Here is an 11,279-nt window from a genome sequence, read left to right as displayed (position 1 = left end):
TCAGTAAATTTTGTATTTCAGGATACAAAATCAACATCCAAAAATCAGTTGTGTTTCTAGTCACTAATAATGACCTATCTGAAAAGGAAATAGAAAAACAATCCTATTTATAATAGCATGAAAAAGAATCAAATATTTGGGATTAAACTTAACTAAGGAGGTGGGAAACTTGTATAATGAAAGCTACAAAATGTTGCTGAAATAAATTAAAGATACAAACTAACAGAAAGATATCTTGTATTTGTGGATTGGAATAATTAATATTGTTAAAAACACTAACCAGAACCATCTACAGATTCATCGTGATCCCTATCAAAATCCCTATGGCATTCTTTATAAAAATAAAACAAACAATTCCACAATACATATAGAACCACAAAAGACCACAAATGGCCAGAGTATTCCTGAGAAAGAAGAAAAAGGTGGAGGCATCACATCATACTTCCTGATTTCAAAATATAGTGCAAAGCTGAAAACACTACAGTACTGGCATAGAATGAAACTAGACCCCCATCTCTTGGCATTACAAAATTCCAGTCAAAATGGATTAAAGATTTAAATCTAAGACCTCAGACTATGAAACAATTAGGGAAAAATAAAGCGGGGGTCGGGGGGAGAGACACTGGATGCCCTTTTTCTTTCCCCTGCTCCTTTTTTGCCAAAAGTACCTGTTTTGCCTGGGTGGCTTTGAGGGCTTGATAAGCCTTTCTCTTTTTTAAAGAGAATTTTTAGAACCAAAAGGATATTTCTTTGCTCTTGCTCTGTCATCTTTCTAGTGCTGCAGTTGAGAGTTGTAAAATGCCAAAGGAGCATCACTGGGTTTGCATCGCTGAGGAAATGATATCCAAAAAAGGCATCACCCTTCAGGAATCACACTCACACTCTATAGATATCAGCTGGGGCGCATACCGTAAGCTCTGAGCTCCTGATTCCACTGACATATCACTCTGCCCGCTCTTCTTTCAAATCCCTGGGTTGGAAATTTGTATATAGGTTTTGGAAGGTGATGGTAACTGATCAGCCAGGGCAGTTTTTACACATGAGAATTTTTAAAATCTTTTAGTTTTTAAAAAAATAATTTCTGATATCCAATGTCCCCTTAACAACCAACTTCTTTAAACTGTGGAAAGAATGGCAGTGCAAGAAGATCAAGAAAGGATCCCACCTTGCATCCTGGGTTGCAAGTGCCCAGCCTCAACTTTTTTTGAGAGAGAATGTGAAGTCTAAATCCTTATTCTGAAGGAATCATGGTGGCTCACACCTGTAATCCCAGTATTTTAGGAGGCTGAAGCAGGAGGATCACTTGAGACCAGGAGTTTGAGCCCAGCGTGGGCCACAGAGTAAAACCTCATTTCTATTTTAAAATTTTTATTTTAATTACAAAAAAGCCCACAGGATCATCTCAATACATGCAGAAAAAGCATTTGACAAAGTACAACATTCATTCATGATAACAAAATAGGTACAGAAGGAACTTACCTCACACAATAAAGACTGTAAATAAAAAGTCCATAGCTAACATCATAATCAAAGGAGAAAAACTGAAAGCTTTTCCTCTAAAATCTAGTAGAAGCCAGGGATTCTCTCAACACTTCTTTTCAACATAGAACTGGAAATCCAAGCCGAGCAATTAGAAAAGAAAAAGAAATGTAAAGTATACAAGTTGAAAATTAAAAAGTAAAATTATCTCTATTTGTAAATAGCATAAACATACATGTAGAAAACCTTAAAACCTCTACAACAACAAAAAATACTGTAAGAATAAATGAATTCAATAACATTACAGGATATAACAGAAAGAATCTTTCAAAACATCTTAGACATTCAGTTTATCCATTCCCCAAAGCTTTCCACAAATTTAAAGTGGATGGTCCAAGGACTCCCTCATATCTTCCCCATGAGATTTCTCAACATGTGGTCTAACCTCCTTCCACAAAACATTTTTAACATTTTCCCCTGTCCAGCCTTCAAAACATTCCACCTGAATCTCCCAAGAGGGTCGGTACAACCACTCCTTTTTTTTTAAACTGAGGTAATCTTCCCTGTTCACACCAGGGGGTTACTGTTGCTTCCAAATCATTTGTGGTGATCCCACGTGGACTGCCCACTCTTATCTTTCACATCATGTCATCTCTCTCCCTTTCCCTTGTATCAGACTCAAAACACCTTCAAGAATCCTGGTTAGACTACCTAAAGCTAGCTTTGATCAGTTCTCTCTCTTAGTGTGTCTGTATCCCTGTAGGGCTGCACTGTCGCACAACTCCTGGGTGAGCACTCACATTCCGTTACCTGTGAGTGGTTTCCACTGCAGTAGTGCTACATGGTGGGCATCTGTAATTGGTAAGAGAGATGTTCAAGCATTCTGATGTCAAACCTCTTTTGGCTGGAAAAGAGAAGCTGGACCTCTAGAGATTAGTCTAGAGGTCACCACTTCAGTGCCTCCTCTTTTCTCTCTCCACAAAAGCCAAATAGCAGCTCCTGTTATTCCACTGATGGCCCATAGAGGGCTCTCTCCTTAAACCACGGGTACTAGACTGAGAAGCCAAATACTTGTGATCCTAGAATTTTTTTTTTTGAGTTGGAGTCTCACTCTGTCGCCCAGACTGGAGTGCAGTGGCCGCTCCCGGCCACCGCAGCCTCGACCTGCTGGGCTCCGGCGATCCTTCCACCTCAGCCTTCCAAGTAGCCAGAATTACAGGCATGCGCTACCACGCCCGGCTGATTTTTTGATTAATTGTAGAGATGAGGTCTCGCCTGCCCAGGCGGGTCTCGAACCCCCGGGCTCAGGCAATCCACTCACCTCAGCCTCCCAAAGGCGCGGGATTACAGGCTGAGCCACCGAGCCCAGCTGATCCTAGAATATTTTACCTCCCGATCAGGTTTTTCTTTTTATGGACTGGCTGAAAACAAAGCAACAATCCCAATTACTTAAAAAGAAAACCGTTAACATTTTTAATTACCAAGGTTTCCAAGAGCACTCTTTTATAATCCTTGCTGTACTCTTAGAATTTTTAAAAAATTCTCTACTATAAAAGTAGTTTTATTTTATTTCATCTTAATATGGTTTAGTTTAACTCTTTCTTTTTATTAAAAACAAAACACCTTGCTTGAGGTTTGTATCTTTTATTGATTGTGACAAAATATGTTTATATGTGTATTCCTACTTCTCCATTTCCTACATATTAATTTCTGTGCCTTGATTCTTCCTATTCTCTTTATGTTTAAATTGTACCTTTTTTCTAGTTTTTAAAAAGTGAATATTTAAATCATCAGTTGGGGTGGCATTCAGTTTCAAGTAACAGTGGCTCCCAAAGGCAAATGGTTTATTTTTCTCAAGTAGCATGTCTTGACGGAGGCTGCCCAAGGCTGGTGTCATGGCTCCTTCCACTGTCCAGATCTGTTGCTCTTTGTGACCCTCATCCTTATGATTACAAAATGCTTCTAAACCTCCAGGCATCATGTCCATATTCCAGGCAGCTAGAAAGAGTAAAAGAGAAAAGGGTAATTTTTTGTTTGTTTGTTTTTGTTTTGGCATTGACTTTGTCAAGCAACTATTTTCTGATGACTTTTCCCTTTCAATAAGATCTTATTGCTGTTTAACATACAGAAATGAACACATAAGTGCCCAGGAGGGGACTCTATAGCATTCATTCCCCCAACATAAACATCAATTTGAACAACTGTCCACACAAAAAAATTATCACAGGTTACACCCACGTAACCAATATTTTTTTAAGAAATAGAAAGCCCAGGATGTCAGCAGGGTGACTGAATAGGACTCTACAGCACTTGTCCTTCCTCATAAACATCAAATTGGACAACTATCCACACACAAAAGTACCTTCACAAGAGCTAAGGAGTCCTGATGAGAGATTATAACATCTAGGTGCAGCACAGAAAAGAAAAGATGCATTGAAGAGGGTAGGAAGGACAGTTTTACAATATTAGCCACCCTTCCCCCCACCTTAGATAGGCACAGCATGGAGAGAGATACTCTCCATGCTAGGGAATTTGAGAGAAGTGAGCTCTGGACTTTGCTTCCGACCTCAATCGGGCCTGCCCCAGTAAAGTCCAGTGATGGGTAGGCTCCCACAGCCCCAGGCCAGTACTCATGGGTTAAGCTTCCAGGTGCCCCACGACCAGGGCAACCCTAGTGGCCCTAGGCTTCCACCAGCCTCTGTGGCTCCAGGTTCCAGACTTCCCCCAGCACCAGGCTGACATGGTTTCGGCTCTAGCACCCAGATTGGCCCGCACTGTCTTAGTCATCAGGCAGCACTCATGGACCCAGTTTCCAGGTTGGCCTGTATAGCCCCAGGCTTCAGGCCTATCCCAGTACAAGGCTGGCACTCCTGGTCTCAGGGACCAGGCCAGCACACTCAAGCTCCAACAGAACCAGGGTCCATACCCATCTCAGCAGGCCCCAGCACTGAGCCAGGCCCCATAAATCCAGGCACTAGAACTGTCCCTGGGGACCCAGGACCCTAGCCATCACGGACCTAGCCTCTAGGCTGAACCTCACACACTCGGGTTCCATGATGGTCTCTGTGGCCCCAAACTCCACTAGATTCAGGGCCCAGGCTCACCCCAGTAGACCACAGCACTAGGCCATCCTCCATGCACCAAGGCTCTAGGACCACTCCTACAGATGTAGGGTCCAGGGCAGCCCCCCATGGACCCAGGCCCACCCTGCACAATAAGACTGTAGGCCTGTCCCAGTGCCAGGCCAGCTCTTGTGGACTTGGACTCCGGGTCTATCCCAATGGATTAAGGCGCCAGGCCCATCCTAGCACCTGGTTGGTCACTGTAGATTTAGGCTCCAGACCCCCTTCCACTGACCCAATCAATAGATCCAACCCAGTGGATCCAGGCTTCAAGCCCAACCCCAGGGACCCAAGCATCAGGCCCACCCACCTGCTGACCCAGGCACCAGTCCAGCCTGCCTAAGGCCTTCAGCAGCAAGCCTGTCCACAGACCATGGCAGAATCCCAGGGTGGGCTGATGTGTGAAGGGTTTTGCCGGACAAAAACTGGAGTAAGTACCTACTTCTTCAAATGCTCAGATATCAATGCACAACCTCAAGGATTGTTCAGGGTCTTTTGTGGTTTCAAATAGATTTTAGGATTGTTTTCTTCTATTTCTGTGAAATATATCATTGGAATTTTGATAGGGATTGCTTTGATTCTGTAGATTTCTGTGGGTGGTATGGACACTTTAACAACATTGATTCTTCCAGTTGATGATCACAAATTATTTTTTCACTTATTTGAGTCTTCCTCAATTTCTCTCATCAGTGTTTTATAATTTTCAGTGTGCAGTATCTTTCACCTCTTTGGTTGAATGTATCCCTAAGTATGTATGTAGTATGTATTTTGGTGGCTATTGTAAATGAGATTGTTTTCTTGATTTCTTTTTCAGATAGTCTGTTGTTCACGTATAGAAATGCTACTGATTGTTGTATGTTGGTTTTGAATCCTACAACTTGACTGAATTAGCTCATTAGTTCTAATAGTTTTTGCTGGAGTTTACTATGGATAAGACCATGTCACGTACAGAGACAATTTAAAATCTCCCTTTCTGATTGGAATGCCTTTTATTTCCTTCTCTTGTCTATTTGCTCTGGCTTCCATTGATGAATAGCAGTGGCAAGAGTGGGGATCCTTGTCTTGTTCCTGATCTAAGAAGTTTTCAACTTTTCACTAGTGAGAGTTATGGTATCTATGACCATACCACTCTGAATGCCCAATCTCAAAAGCTAAGAAGGGTCCAGCCTGGTTAGTACTTGGATGGGAGACCTACGTTACTTGAGTTACCATATATAGTCTTATTATGTTGAGGTCATTTTAAACCTATAGGCATGATCAAATTAAGAATACCTCACAGGCTTACTGTTTACTTCCTCTTGTATTACATCAAAACTATATTATGGGCTGGGTGTAGTGGCTTATACCTGTAATTCCAGCACTTTGGGAGGCCAAGACAAGGGGATTACTTGAGTCCAGGAGTTCAAGACCAGCCTAGGCAACATAGAGAAACATTGTCTCTACAAAAAACAAAATTTAACCAGACATGGTGGCACACACCTGTAGTCCCAACTACTTGGGAGGCTAAGGTGGAAGGATTGCTTGAACCCAAGAATTCAAGGCTGCAGTGAGCCTTGATTGTGCCAATGTACTGCAGCTTGGGCAACAGAGTGATACCTTGACTCAAAAAAAAAAAAGTATTGTGTCTGATTGTCTCATGTTTAGAAATATAAAGTTGATCAGTGGTATCAAGTGAAGTATTCATTAATCTGTCACCTAATTGCTTTATCAGTCATTAATGATTATTGTCAAGATTTATTGTTTCATTAAGAGTTACAAAATGATGACTTTTCTAATATTATCATTTCTGGAATCATAAATTAGAACTTCTCTATAGAATTTTCTTCATCAATGATCTGTTACCCCAAAATATGGTTTATGTTTGAAGGCTTGATTTTTTTCCTTTTTAAAATTGATTTTCAAAATAATGAGTTAGTGCTCTAGCATCCTCCAAAGGTGACTGGTAGACTTGTATTTTTTTTTTTTTTTTTGAGTTGGAGTCTCACTCTGTCACCCAGACTGGAGTGAAGTGGCCGCTCCCAGCCACTGCAGGGCCTCGACCTGCTGGGCTCCGGCGTTCCTTCTGCCTCAGCCTTCCGAGTAGCTGGAATTACAGGCGCGTGCTACTACGCCCAGCTAATTTTTGATTTATTATAGAAATGAGGTCTCGCCTGCCCAGGCGGGTCTCGAACCCGCGGGCTCAGGCAATCCACTCACCTCAGCCTCCCAAAGGCGCGGGATTACAGGCTGTGCCCCGAGCCCGGCTGGCTTGTATTTTTAAAAATAGTTTTGAACTAAAAGGTTTTTATGTATTTGATATGTTTTGACCAATCATGTCATTATCCATTTTGATGTTTAATTTATCCCATGTTTGATCAGAGAGAACCCCTTTAAGTTAATTCCTGTGTCCTTTCAATATGATTCCAGTTGACTTTGTTAGCTTTCTTGCTTTCAATAACAATAAATTGTCCTAGTATAATTATGTATATTTCCTGGTCCAGACCTAGAATCAGCCATTTATCCATGATGCCCTACATCCATTTATTGAAATTTATTTAGAGACTGCCTTATGGATACTAAAACAGAGTGCTACTAAACCATCATTGCTTTTGGGTATTTTCAGAGACAAAGCTAAGAAATACATCTATTTTTAGGAATAGTAAAATAAGTCACAATTAATTCCCATATGTCCAATGCAAGTTGAAGTGTACATTTTTAGTTAACCCCTTTGCTATATATACCTGTAACATTTATTTTTCTTATGCTGAAAATCTTGGTGCCTGAAGATATCAATAACATTACTTTGTTCCTTTATCCTATAACATGCAAATAATATTAGAATAAAAATACCAGAGACCACTTACAATAGACTATTGAGTGCTCTTTAAGATTTCTTGAGTCTGTTTTTTTCCTTAAAATATATCACAATAGGGATATTCAGTAAAAATATGGAGTTTTAAGTCTCTCAAAATAATTTTTCTCCACATAGTTATGCCAGTGACTTTATATGATTGGTTCATTGCTTCAGCTTATTTTCTAGTTTTAGAGATTACTTTGTTTTTCTTTTTAGATTTCACCTAGTCTTTTAATTATGCAAATTGTTTACATGGTTTCCAAATTAAAACTATGAAACAAAGTGAGTTAGGGAGGCCTTGATTTTATTCCTGTACCCTCCATATGCTTCCTTCCCTTCCTCCTTAAGAATTTTACTCTGTTAAATTATTCTTCCATTGTTGATTCCTTAAAATGTAAGGAAATGTGTGTGTGTGTCCCTCTTTTTTTTTTTTGAGTCAGAGTCTCACTGTCTGCCTCAGTCTTCCAAGTAGCTGGAACTATAGGCGCGTGCCACCACGCCCGGCTATTTTTTTATTTATCATAGAGACGAGGTCTCACCAAGTTGCCCAGGCTGGTCTTGAATCCCTGGACTCAGGCAATCCTCTCACCTCAGCCTCCCAGAGTGCTGGGATTACAGGCTTGAGCCACTGTGCCTGGCCGTGTATGTCCGTCTTATACAAAGGTTATCATGTTATATACTTTTCTGCACCTTACTTTTTTTCCTTAATATATTCTGGAGCTTTCTTCTTAGTGCAGTGTGCAGATAGTCCTCACTCGTTTTATAGCTGTATAGTACTCCATTGAGTGAACGTGACAGCAGTCATAATGTTAGTGAGCCAGTTCCCTATTGCAGGATGTTTGGGTTATTTCTAATCCTTTGCTATTACAAATAGTGCTACAATTACATCATTTCTTACATCATTTGTCCTTACATCATTTTTCATTTTTGTTTGGATATTTTTGGGATAGATCTCCACAAGTGGAATTTCTGCTTCAAAAGATAAACCTATGTATACTTTTGATATGTATCACCAGATTGTCATTTTGCATTCACTCCAACAATCATAAGAGTACTTGTTTCCCCCACAGCCTTACCAAGAATGTGTTGTCAAGCTTTTCGGTGTTTGCAAATCTGAGAGGAGAGAAATGACATCTCAAAGTAATTCTAAATCTGCATTTCTATTATTATGAGCAAGGTTACAAATCTCATATCTTTAAGGGCCCTTTTAATTTTTTCTGTGAAATATCTGTTTATATCTTTACTCATTTTTTCTATTGGGTTATTGATCTTTTTTCCTCAAATTTTAGAAGTTCACTATACAGTTGACCCTTGAACAAAGTAGAGGTTAGGGGCACCAATCCTCCCATAGTAGAAAATTCACATATAACTTTTGACTCTCCCAAAACTTTATTATTAATAGCCTACTGTTGACCATAACCTTACTGCTAACATATACAGTGGATTAACACATATATTTTGTTTGTGTGTGTGTGCGTTTTATTTCAATAGCTTTAGGGGGTACAAACACAAATTTTGTATGCTATATGCATTATATACCATATCCTCACAATAAAGTAAGCTAGAGAAAAGAAAATGTTATAAGAAAATCATAAGGAAGAGAAAATATATTTACAGTACTATATTGTATTTATTGATACTGAAAGTTTACATTGTCTGTTAACAAGGTGAATCATCTGAAATGGCAGCAACCACAGCTACAGACCTCAATCTACCGTACCTATCAAGCAATTTAACTTTTTCTTGTAATGGTATGACTTCTCTGTGCTTCTTGGGAGCACTTCCAGCATCACTGGTGGCACTTTGCAGGGTCCCATGGTGTTACTCAAGGTTTATAGTATACAATAAACACGATGAAAAATATGTCAGAACCGTAAGAGAGCACCTTTTACTGCAATACACAAGTGCAGTGGAGAGATGATTCATGTCACACAGAGTTTTAAGTTTTGTTTTGTTTTATGGTGAAAAGATATATTTAGAATTAGCCAGCTGGACTCAATTTAGACGGTCCTAATTTTATCGTTAACATCCAAAGTGTCAAAATCAGGAGCCAAACATATGCCTTCTCTCCATCAGGCCTAATCAAGATGTGTTGACCTTGGCAACATCAATGTCATAGACATTCTTCATAGCCTGTTTGATCTGGTGTTTGTTGGCTTTAACATCCACAGTGAACATAAGTGTGTCGTGTCTTTTATTTTCTTCATGGCAGACTCAGTGGTCAGGGGAAGCTTGATGATGCCATTGTGGTCAAGTTTGTTTCTCCTGGGGGCGTTCTTCTGAGGATATTTGGGCTGCCTTTTCAGCCGCAGTGTCTTAGACCTCTGGAAGGTGGGTGACATGCAGGTCTTATTTTTGTGTGTGTGGTTATGGACGACTTTCAGCTCTGCCTCTTGGCCTTACAGTGCCTTTGTTTGGCTTCGGCTTTAGAAGGGGCAGGAGCAGGACATGTTCTAGGAGCTTCCTTCTTAGACTTCGGCGCCATCTTGTGAAAAGAGAGTTTTAAGTGGATATTCAGAACATGAGCTCCAGCAACAGCAGCAGGAGGTGACTACGAAATTATGATAGTAGTACAGCATGTACTACAATTAACTTTATGCAGTTATAATTTAATACTACATCTTTACGTTCATTTACATTTCCCTTGACTGTGAATGGTGCCATGTACAGTCTGGGTGTGCATAAGTTTTGATACATTTTAAACTTTTTATAATAGATTTATGTCTTTCTGTAGTAATAAATGATAAAACTGACTAGTATATACATATATTTTATGCATTCATAACACACCTAACTTTTTCTTTAAAGTTTTTGATATTTCTTGGCTATGCAATTCATCTGCAAGTTATTTTAAATTGTCACAAATCTCAAAAAAATTTTTCGAATATATTTTTTGAAAAATTTGCATGTAAACTGACCCATACAGTTCAAATGTTGTTGCTAAGAGATCAACTGTATATTAAAATAACCGTTAGTTGTGGTAAAAGTTGCTAATTATTTGTTTGCAATTTGTTTTGTCTTGTTTTCCCCATCATTTGTGGAGTTTTGTCATGCAAAAGTTTGATTTGTCTGTTTTGTGTTTATATTATCAGTTTCATCTTTTTTTCTTATGACTGCTGAATTTTGAGTCATGGTTAGAAAATTTTTCCTACTGCCAAATTGTAGAAGATTTACTCATATTTTCTTTTACCACTTACATGGGGATTTAGGGGAATTGTTGTTGTTTGTTTATTTGTTTTTGTTTTACTTTTACATTTAGGTTCTGGACTCCACTTAATTCTTACTTTATGATTTGAAGCATGGTTACAATTTTATCTTTTCCCATGTTGTTATCCATTTGTCTCAGCATCACATATTTAAAAGTCCTTTTCCACAATAAGGGTAGATGATCTTTTATATATACTAATTTTTCATATACTTTTATATCTATTTCTAGATTTCCATAATGTTCTATTAATCTATTTATTCATGTACCAATATCACAATTTTCATGATGGAGGTTTTAAAACATATTTAATACTTCATTGAACTATGGCCCCACAATCCTTCTTTTTTGGAAATATACTAGATATTCTTGCTAGTTATTCTTTCAAATAAACTTTATAATAATTTTTTTTTGTAGAGATGAGGTCTATCTCTATGTTGCCTAGTCTGGTCTCAAAATTCTGAGCTCAGGCAATCTTCCCATCTCGGCCTTCCAAACTGCTGGGATTACAGGCATGAGCCACCACACCCAGCCTTATAATCTTTTAAGCTCAGAAAAAAATTAGTCATACATTTATTGTAATTGCATTGCTTTAAAACTGCTGGGGAGAATCAACATGGTGTTTAATCTTTCTCTTCAT

General features: G+C 39.0%; 1 pseudogene; it reads right to left on the bottom strand.

Moving 5' to 3' along the window:
• Window positions 1-9,434: 9,434 nt before the first annotated feature.
• Window positions 9,435-9,919, bottom strand: LOC103263260 (annotated as a pseudogene).
• Window positions 9,920-11,279: the final 1,360 nt, after the last annotated feature.

This window comes from Carlito syrichta, unplaced genomic scaffold (assembly GCF_000164805.1).
Source record: "Carlito syrichta isolate Samal-C Ts95f unplaced genomic scaffold, Tarsius_syrichta-2.0.1 Scaffold304770, whole genome shotgun sequence".
NCBI classification, from domain to species: Eukaryota; Metazoa; Chordata; class Mammalia; order Primates; family Tarsiidae; genus Carlito; species Carlito syrichta.
The sequence above is the reverse complement of the archived record's forward strand: the minus strand, read 5'-3'. Positions and strand labels throughout refer to the sequence as shown.